Source organism: Helianthus annuus, chromosome 2 (genome assembly GCF_002127325.2).
Source record: "Helianthus annuus cultivar XRQ/B chromosome 2, HanXRQr2.0-SUNRISE, whole genome shotgun sequence".
Classification (NCBI taxonomy): domain Eukaryota; kingdom Viridiplantae; phylum Streptophyta; class Magnoliopsida; order Asterales; family Asteraceae; genus Helianthus; species Helianthus annuus.
The window spans coordinates 62,737,419-62,748,908 of NC_035434.2; positions in this window are offsets into that span (position 1 = coordinate 62,737,419).

Sequence of the window (11,490 nt, forward strand, 5' to 3'; positions counted from 1 at the left end):
ATGCTTGTGAGATACATAGGTTTTGTGAAAGTGGGATTCATGACTTGAGTTTTGAAGAATGTTTAATAACAGTCAGTCATGAACCTTGTAATTTGTCTTGCTTTGTAAACCATTTGGAAAATGATAACATCAAATGATATGTATAGATAAGTGCAAGGTTAAACGAGTAACCAAGTAAAATGAGTTGAATATAATAAGTTGTTTTGTAAGACAATGTTTTATGAAAAGTATGTTATTTGAATAAAATGTTATATGTCTAAACTGAAATGATTTAGATAACGCCAAGATATGTAATATTATGCAAACATTTATATATAGGAAGTAGCAGCGGCGTATCCACCATGTTTGCATCATATTACATACTCCACGTTACTCAAACCATTTACCCAAACCAATCCACCATGTAAATTGTTCATGTATAAACCAAATGTCAAGTGTTATTGTGTAAACCATGTCAAATGTTTATGTTCAACGTAAACCACCAAATGTGTATGTCAATGTCAACGTGTTTATGTTTAATGTAAATCATGTAATGTGTTCCCCAAAATGTATCATGTATGGTAAGCGAAATGTATCAACTTAAACCATATGTAAAATGCACAAAACAAGTCGTTGAAGTAAAACGTGGTTTAAATCAACGTTATGTTCTGTGGAAAAATGCATGCTCTATTGATATTAACATTTATGCGGTATTGTAAACTATGCATACATCCAAGCCTTGAGACTGCGGCGATAAACCCTCAAACAAATTAAAGGTTTATCTAAGTTATGTATATCGAATTCGGTCATTCCTTCCAATCCTATCAAACCCAGGATTTCAGAAACGGGAGTTGTCAATTCCTATGGTACCACTACCTACTAACGAACGGCGTAGCTAATGTTAATGAATGTATTGTCCCATGTTAAACAAACCAAATGTCATAACAAAATGAAGGCATGTGATGTAAACAATTGTACTAAGTATGCTAAGTAAACATACGAAGCAGAAATGTTCGTGTAAATCAATGTGCCCATATGCTGAGTAAACATATGCAGCAGAAATGTTCGTGTAAATCAATGTGTCCATATGCTGAGTAAACATATGCAACAGAAATGTTCATGTAAATCAATGTGCCCATATGCTGAGTAAACATATGTTGGATCGTCGTTGACCCTGAATGAGTCGATCAGAAGAGTCGTTTTCCAATTCAAAGGCGGAATCAGTGAATTAGATGCTCAAACTAAATATAATGCTTCACTTTATTGATTCTGATAATGTTTACAACCTGGAAGCAATTCGGCAGCACTTCGTTACAAGTTCCGAGCCGTTACAAATGAATCAACCATGCACCTATTTATAGAATTCTGGAACCCCTTATACGTACATGTCACAAAAGCGGTCCAAGAAGTTGTGTGGATCGCTTTTATGGACAATGTCCATATAAGCGGTCCATCATGCTATTCAACCACTTCTCGTTTCTCGAACCTCGTGCACTGGTTATTCTAATCTATCCTATCCTATAACATGATACAAGACGAAGTCAATAGACGAAATGCACCAACAGACTCCCCCTCGGATATTGACGAAGTCTTCAGTGAACATTCTCTGTTATGCCACCTCTTCAGTCTTTATCATCTTTGCCAACTTGTTCAGATTGTAACAATCTTCAACCTTTCTCATTGATCATCTTCATCATCAGTAAGCTCCCCCTCTCGTCAAGCTTCCATGCTTTTAGGGATCATCACCTTGCTTTTCAAGCTACAAGCTCTTCTTCACTTACAACTTATCTTCAGACTCCCCTTAGACTCAGCTCTTCGGGATCGTAATCTGAATCTTTCCTGTAATTCTCAAACATTCATAAGTAACAATATTTTCAAATTCATCATGTTCTCTAATACATTCCCCCTGTCAACAAACTTAACAGATATAGCAATATCAAGAATCCAATTCCCTCACAAATTATCATTCAAGTTCAAGTTAATGACCTTGAAGATATCACACATGTTTTTGAATATATCAAGTTTCAAATTAATGAACTCGTTTTGTTTTTTAGAAACACAATCAGCATACTTAGATTTTGAAACTCAGCAACTCAGACATCGGTTTATCGAAAATAACGCAGAAATCAAAATCTTTTTGTGTTTTTTGAAAATATAAAGCTGTAAAGAAATATATACAAACATATTTACAGACAATATTTTTGTTTTGAGTATGCATCAGAGGATCATATCAGTCTTTGATCAGTCACAAGTACCGTTAAGCTTTAAATCATACTCAGAATTAAACAATTCACTTAGATTGTCGATATACTGATCCACTTAAATTTTCATACAAATTTCAACTGATTCAGGATACGATTTAGATGTTTTAAGACTTAAACTCATTCATGTGTCCCACCTCTTGAATATACTCCCGTATCCAGAATCCCAATATTCAGTCTTACAGGTAAGAATACTACAATGATGTCTGTACATAAATTAGGGTATGCGAGAACTGAGGGATCTCAGGTCAGAACTTCCGTTCAGCAGAGAGATATCAGCTTCGACTTTGCAGTGTGTTCCCTTTAGAGAATCTTTTAGCTACAACAACTGATTATCAATTTTATTGTCTAATCAGCTGAGGGCTTTATGCTATATTTCAAGCATTTTGTAATAAAGTATTAGCCAAGGACTAGGTCAGAACTACCGTTCAGCAGAAGTCCCGGAATAATACCCCAGACATCATAGAGTATAAACACCTAGTATATCAGAATACGAGACCTTTCAAACGAGATTTCAGGGGTTACCTATATATCCAAGTAGTGTTCCCCACGAAATAAGCAAGTTTTGAATTTAGGTTTATATCCCGAAAAAGCTTACTAAATGTATAAAAACCTATCGACATATCATCAGTGAGACTGTTTAATGCTATTTAATCATTACATTTCTTTAGCATACTGCAACTGTCTACTGATGTACTATCATTTCCTCTTTTTACGCAAAACTCAAATTTTTGATTTTATCATGTTTTTGGCTTTTTCAAATTTTCTAATGTTTTTGTATTTTCTAACAATTTTTCTCCCCCTAAAATGCAAAACCATTAAAGAAATTTGACAAACCGATACTGATAGCTTTGTCTCGCCATCCATTTTCTGCTTCTCATGCTCTGTTTCGCAGAAAATATAACGTACCCCCATGATTTACAACCCATTGATTTTGACCATTAGAAAACCATTCTTCAACCTGTGAGTAATCATGTTTGTTCCGCCGTGAGGGTTTCGGCATAGTCCATCACCACTTATTCTAAGTAAACTAATATCAAACATCCCAAACATCAATCCAAACCAACACAACCAACAATCATACATCAATCATCAAACACGACACAAATTCATACAAAACAACCAACAAACTCCCTGTCTGACCAAAACCAGGGATCTTCAATCTCTTTCCATGCAACACTCTCACAATCTTCATCAGCATTTAGCACCTGCACATTCAAACTTTATCAAATACACAAACAATTTGTCATAAAAATTTCAAACAATAAAGATAGATGCCGATTCATGCTTCGCGATCCAGGAAGCTCCGGCAATTCCAACCACTTAATCAAACATGGTGTCCACCCAGGCCTCAGGAGCCTTAGGTGTAACCTTGATTCTAGCAACCTGAATTTTGAAATTTTCAGCCTTAAGTGGTGGAAAATTTGCATCATAAGCAACCACATCTGAAACCTCAGACGTTTTCACCTCAGAAGTTGAACCTTTCGTTGCAGTTTTTGGTTTCCAAATTTGTTTATGTTTCTCAATTTTCATGCCAACATTCTCATCTTTCATCAAAACAACACTTTTCTTAACCGACCACACTTGACCTTCCGGAGTACCTCTTTTGTAAAAATTTGTTTCTTTCTGAACCTTTTGAGTTTGAACAACATTTTTAGGTTTCCAAATCTTTTGAGGTTTTATCACACCAACCGATGTTTTCCGACTCCAGGGTGTGTGAGAATTCCAGGTCTGTCTAGAGTTAAACCTGTTCGGATTTGATTTCCAATTTTGATTTGAGGCAAACTTGTTTGTTGTAAACCTCCAAGTTTGTCTCGAATCAAATCTGGTTGACCTCGGTTTCACACTCTTAGATTTCTGTTTTTCAACATCAACAGACTTTGGATTTGGACATTTTCGTGCAACGTGTCCAATTTGATCACATTTAAAACAAACTTTCTTTGACACATCTTTTGGCTGTTGTTGTTTCTTTTTCATGGCCTCAAACTCCGCATTAGATTGTGTTCCAAGTTTGAGTTTTTCTTCTTCAGTGAAACTTTTTCCTTGAACAAAAGTCATTTTTATCTGAGAATTAGGCCTTTCAGTTCTGTTTTGATGATGTTTCTTCTTATACCCCAAACCAGACTTCATGTTTTTCTTCTTAGAACCAGGTTTGTTATAAGACCCTTTGAAACCTTTACCAGCAAACTTCGACATTTCAGACTTCTCAATTTCAACCATCTTGAAAACTTTGTCAATTTTCTCTGAAATCACATTCTGAATCGGGAAAACCACATCCAAGAATAGTTTGTCCGATCCAATCATGGTATAAACCAATCCTTTTGAATCATCATTCAAATTCTTCTCAGATTTCGTGTCTTTCAGATATCCATCATAAAGATTTCCTTCATCTTCATCCTGTGATTCAGACTTTCCTTTCAAAACACTATCAACCACCTTACTCACCACCTCTGAATCATCAGCATCATCAGATTTGGTGTAAGTAACATCGATACTGTCAGGTAATTGGTCAGCTATGTTCAAACCCTTTGCCACCTTTTCCTCATCATAAAAAGTATAATTGTCTCTCAATGGTGGTGGTACCTGATGATATTCTGAACCAATACCCTTTTTACAAACATTAGTATCTTTGTTATCAGGTGTGATATTGAAAATACGTTCGAGAATGTACGAAGAGTCATGATAACTTTGAAGTTTTGTAACAATCTTTTCTTTTTCAGCCAAGACTTGTTTAAGATTTGCAATTTCATCAACACGTTTGTTTAATTCAATTTGCTTATTTTTAAATTGTCTTTCATACATTTCTTTGGTTGTTAAAGTTTCAGACAATCTCTGATCAAAACTTTTGACTTGGCTCTTCAAAGTATCATAAGCTTCTTGTACTCTCTGACTTGACCATTTTAAAGAATCATACTGTTTTTGTAATTCTAGAAACTTAGATTCTTTTTCAATGCAATCAACACATTTTGTAGCACATTTTTCTTTCAAAACCATATTTTCTTTTTCAAGATTTTCACATTTTTGTGTTAATTTCTCGACTCTTGATTTCAAATTTTGTTCCGATTCAATTCTTTCTTTACATTTTTCTTTTAAAGCATTTTCAAGTTTATGCATTTCAGCATCTTTTGTTTTTAATCTATCTTCTTTCTCGGTACAGTTTTTGCACTGTTCAATGCAATTCCTGCACTTGTTTTCTTTATCCACAATCACTTCATCATTTAATGAGTCAGAAAATTTTCTTACCTCAGTGATCGACGACACATCGGCTGCCTCTGTCTTCTGTATCTTTTCAATCTTTTCTTCAGCATCAATCTTTACCACAGCCTTGACTTCTTCAAACATTTTCTTCAAATCTTCTTCTTTTCTCCTCTTCATCTCTACCACCTTCGGTAGGCTTGCCTCAAAAATCTCTTTCAATTCTTTCATGAATTCTATCAAATAATTTTTGTCAGAGAGCCTTTTTGTGTTGTAAACGCCTTCACTTGGAAACGCATTAGTTACCGCATCAAAATCAACTTTCGATGGATCAACCACCGGATTACCATACGGATCCAAATAGCATTCCAACTCTTCACTCCACCTCTCAGCTCTCTGTGCTTCTTGAAACGGAGCATACAACTTGCCAATCTCCCATCTTGCTCTGTCTCTTCTCCACCATCTATCATGCTCTTCTTTTGACATGTTCTTATATTCGTGAATTACCTAAAATTCAAAGACTTGTAGCAACCAAACAAACTAAATCAGTTAAAACAATATCAAGTAATTTTTGAAATACACTAATACTCGATTGTAGTGAAATAATCTTGACACTTGAACGAAATCAGATTGAACGAACGAGCAAAATCAAATTTGTCAGAAAAGCGGACCACGTTGACAAATGAGCGAACCAGGAATGGTCACATAAGCGAACTGAACTAGTTGGACGAATAAGCGATCCCAAACTATGTCGTATGAGCGGACCAGACTATGTCAGATAAGCGGTTCACGACTGTCTATAAAAGCGGTCCAAAGATGTACTACGAGCGGTTCATAAACGCGGACCAGGTTTGTCCGTTCGAGCGGTTCAAATAAGCGGGCCAAGTTTATCCGTTCGAGCGGGCCAGATGCAACAATTTGTACAAAAGAGCGATCCTCGATGTCCAGAAAAGCGGTCCAGATACAAACTTGTACAAATAAGCGGTCCTAAATTGTTCAGATAAGCGGTCCTAAACCAATTTTGGAGCGGTCCAAACAACTTCTTTCGAGCGGTCCTGACTGTTCGAAAAAGCGATCCTACATTCGAAGGCTGTTTTGTCCATTTTTAGTTCGAGTTTTAGTCTGAAATTTTCAAGGGTTTGTTATTGTCCAATAATACACGTCCTGTGAAAAATTCGTCTGATTTTAACCGTGGAAACTCGTTTAAATCAAAAAAGAAGGTGTAGAAGACAGAAAACGGATCAAATTTGAGCTGAACTCTTCTTCCTGAGCTCTGATACCACTTGTTGGATCGTCGTTGACCCTGAATGAGTCGATCAGAAGAGTCGTTTTCCAATTCAAAGGCGGAATCAGTGAATTAGATGCTCAAACTAAATATAATGCTTCACTTTATTGATTCTGATAATGTTTACAACCTGGAAGCAATTCGGCAGCACTTCGTTACAAGTTCCGAGCCGTTACAAATGAATCAACCATGCACCTATTTATAGAATTCTGGAACCCCTTATACGTACATGTCACAAAAGCGGTCCAAGAAGTTGTGTGGATCGCTTTTATGGACAATGTCCATATAAGCGGTCCATCATGCTATTCAACCACTTCTCGTTTCTCGAACCTCGTGCACTGGTTATTCTAATCTATCCTATCCTATAACATGATACAAGACGAAGTCAATAGACGAAATGCACCAACAACATATGCAGCAGAAATGTAATGTAAATCAATGTGTCCATATGCTAAGTAAACATATGCAACAGAAATGTAATGTAAATCAATGTGTCCATATGCTGAGTAAACATATGCAACAGAAATGTAATGTAAATCAATGTACTAAGTACGCACACAATGGGCATACATAGCATGAAATGTAATGAAATCGTGTACTATAATGTACTAATGAACATAGCAGATATACGATGTGAAAACATGGAAAGCAGGAAAGTAACAGATAGGCACATGTGTTTTACCCCAAAACAGTTGGAAAACAGTAAAGGAGGGGTTCTATGTACTCACCTGAGATTGCTTTGTAGTTCTTGTATAATAACCAAATAATGCTAGAGATCACGGAATATCAAACGGCACCTAATAGGTAGCTATGTCAATATACCGTACCAAATCGGAAGGATCGGATAGTATGCGGGTTCGTAAACCAAACGAGTATAGAGACTCGTGTAATATGGTTTAACAAAGCCTACATACTAAAATGAAACCTAACCTAAGTGCTTGCGACCCATCACGACCCGTTTAGGTAGCTTATGCTACCTTACGCGTCGTTCGCGTAGAACGCGTCTGGAACGCCTAACATCGTGACCACAAGGTATAACCTCGGAAGGTTATAGCTATGGTCACCTAATGTGTTTGGTCGGATCCTAATGATCGACCAAATGGGTCGGGTTCGAAAGTATAAGCGATGGTTTAGATCGCTTACCTTACGACCCTATATAAGCACTAAACTAAAAGTGACGAGCTAAGCATGTTAGAACATGCTTAACTAAGTTTGAAAACAGGTTTGACATCAAAACGGCTTTGATGCCCACGAGTAGTTTGGTTACAAAATATGCAAGAATGCACATTTTGGCCGAAACTACGACTCGTCACTGAGCCTAGATAACGTGGTGATCAGTAGGTATAGTCACTACGGACTATAACCATCGTGATCACGCTCACGTTATGAAGTTCCATGAACTTCGCATCGACCATAAGCTGGTCAATGTAGAAAGTCAACAAAACGTCGACTTTCAGACTCGAAAAGCGAATAAAAGAACGAAAGAATACTTACGGAGGGTCCCCGAATGCTAATCTAGACCAAAATAGCTCAGGTATGAAACAATGGTTCCAACTTAGAGCCTTAAGATCAGATTGTGTGGGTTTTGAGCAAAATGGGGGGGGGGGTATTTATAGGAAAAGTGAAACCGTTAGGATCGTTCTATCGAATATCGTGCCACGATCTTGTGCGTACATGTGTTACATTGTTAGATTCACTGAATATGGCCCTTGGCCTTTGATTGGGTGAAAGGGCATTTGGACCTTTCGCCATTTGAAGAGCCAATCAGCATTAAATGTGGGTTCTGCTGTACTGGGGACCCCTTACGGACCGTATGGGCTTTGGCTTACGGTCCGTAAGCCCCTAGTTTGGCAGATTTACCATTTTGGTCCCTGCAGCACCAAAACTTGGTATTTGATGCGTTTTTGGCACGTTTAAGCCCCGTTAACCCCATTTCGAAGCTCTAAAATGAAGTTAAAGTATAGGGAAACTTAAAATGTGCTCAAAAATATGTCAGATGTCGGTTCGTTTGGCCGTACGGTCGCGATGTTCGGTTAATTACGACGGAATGCGCATAAGCGTGAAAGACGATCCAAATTGCGCGACGAACGGATTTTTCTCATGCCATACACTTGGGCATAATATAAGGATGTTTACATAAATTTTTGGATGTCCGGAAGTATTCAGAACGTAAGTTATGCGCAAAAGTGCAAACTTGTGCACTTTTTGACACTTTTAGCCCCTGAATGATCCAAAAGTTTGTTTTAGCATACCAAACCCCTCAAAGCCTATTTATAAGCTATGTAAAGGATATTTATGGTATGTTTAACTTATGGACATGTTCCGGAATGTTCGTTACAGTTCGAATTGGCATACTTTCGCAGTTTGTCAAGTTTAGTCCCTGTAAGCGAATTAACTTGTTTTTGCCATACCAAAGCCTTCAAAACTTATTTCTAAGTTATGTAAAGGATATTTAAGGTATGTTGAGTATATGTTGATGTTCCGGAGTATTTGTCGCATTAAACTGAGTACGTTTACGCACCAGTTCGCCTATAACTCTCCAGAAAGCGATGTAGAGTTTGAAATTGAACAAAAGTCAAAACATGAAAAATGTAAAACACAACCAAACAAACATTGGGATCAAATAACATTGTTTTATTGATAACTGAACTGTTCACAATGATTACAAGCACAAATGTTACACATATTATATGATTAAAGGTAGTTGACTTTAGAAAGTCAAACAAACCTATGATGAAGTCGAATAGAAGTTTTGACATAAAGTCTGTAAGATGAACTAGTTATAATAATGATGACTAATCTAACCATCTTACGAATTATGATGCTAGTTTGACTCTTGACAAGCTAGATGGAGGCTTGGGGAAAGAAGCGGGTCAAACGGATCGTATACGCGGAAAAGAGCATAATCCGGATACAAGGTAAGTTAAAGCTTACACCTTTTATTAACAACTATTGGTTTTATAGATTATGAATAATCAAAAGTCATATTTGACTTATGATGTTTTGACCCGTCATGTGCGGTTCGGAACAAAAGACATTAATGATAAACCATGTTGAATGATTAAAAAGAGCTAATAAGATCATTTAGTCATGCAATGACTAATAAATAACGAGTTCTGAATGATTACCTTGTAAGGTAAATCAATACAATTAATAAGGGTAAAACGGTAAGGTGGTCACTAGTTGACGATAACCGTTAGTTTTGAAGGACACTTTATGGCGTAAGATATAAAGGGGTCAAAATGATCAAAAAATAGATTTATAAGGAAAATTGACCGTACGGTGTAAACCGGTACAAGTCATGTAGACGAGATGATGATAAATCCATCTCGCAAAAGTAAACGGTCATTTAGACCAAACGGGTCAAAAGGTGAAAATATCACCCTTTGACAATATCGACTAATGGTTTGTCGAGTTGTATGATTACAGGAATAAATATCGATTGAATGTTGGCATCGCTATTACTTAGCGGCTACTAAGGCAAGGTATCGAAACGGGTCAATATATTGATCCGAGCCAGGTTTGTATAATGATTCAACTCGTCATGTAGAACTTGAGGTTCTATAAGAGTTAGACAAGGATAAATTATAGATATTCGGTTATCATTAAGGTAAACCGAATAAATTGGGTCATGATTATGGTATTTTAGAAATATAATGGTTTCTAAACAAGATTATAGTTTTAAAAGTGGGATTTTGGTCGAACATGGCTTTAATGGTCCTTCGTCGTAATAGGGGGGGGGGGTAAAAGTGACCAAAATGCCCTTATAAGTGAAATTAAGCAAACGACCCCTAAAGTTTGCTTAGAAATGAGTTTGTGACCAAATAGATACTTGTATTAAGTATAAAAAGTGAAATATGCGAATCTTTGGGTCAAATGACTCTATATGAGTCTTTACCGTAAAATGATAATCCGAGGGGTAAAACTCGGAATAAATAGATCTCCACATTAAATCCTCCACTGTGCGATTACTGAAGTTGATATTATTAACTCTTGTAAATGTTTTAGTTGAAGGACACTCGCATCTAAAGATAGCGGGAGTCTAACAAATTGCGGACTTGACGGAGGAACGGTCCAAAGTACGACAAGTAGAACATACTCACCAAGGACCTAAATCACGCAGCAGCGATCGCGAACAAGGCTAATGGCAAGAAAAGCCTGTCAGGGCAAGCGTTACCAGGTGCACATTTTAAATTTAATTGCACATATAGTAATATGCAAAAAAATACGTAGAGATTGAAAGTTGCATATGTAGATTGAAAACTTGGAAAACCCCGAATAGAAAACCTATCCGGGATATTGTTTCCAAGAGAAACAAATAGAGGCATTACTTACATGGGGTGGAATGTGAAAATTATAAAAAGGTCATGTATACTAGGTGTTGATCGCTTACTCTGGCCAAGTAAGTGGTGAGCACGTGGTACCATGAACTTTTTATGATGGACACGCTTACACCCGATGTAGTAAGGACGGGGCGAGTGGGACAAATTAAAAAGTACCCAAATGAATCAGATAAGCAAAATATTTGATCATAATGTAAACGCACAGCCGAGTGACGGAAGCGTATTATATTAGGATAATGAACCCGAGAGAAAGGACAAAGAAACATGTAAAATGATGTATACATGTATTGGGAGGGGGTGTACTTACACTCGAACCCGGAGAATGTAAACATGTAAAACGATTAAGATATGCACTGGGAGGGGGTGTACTTACACTCGAACCCGGAAAACGCAAACATGTAAAATGATGTAGACATGTATTGGGAGG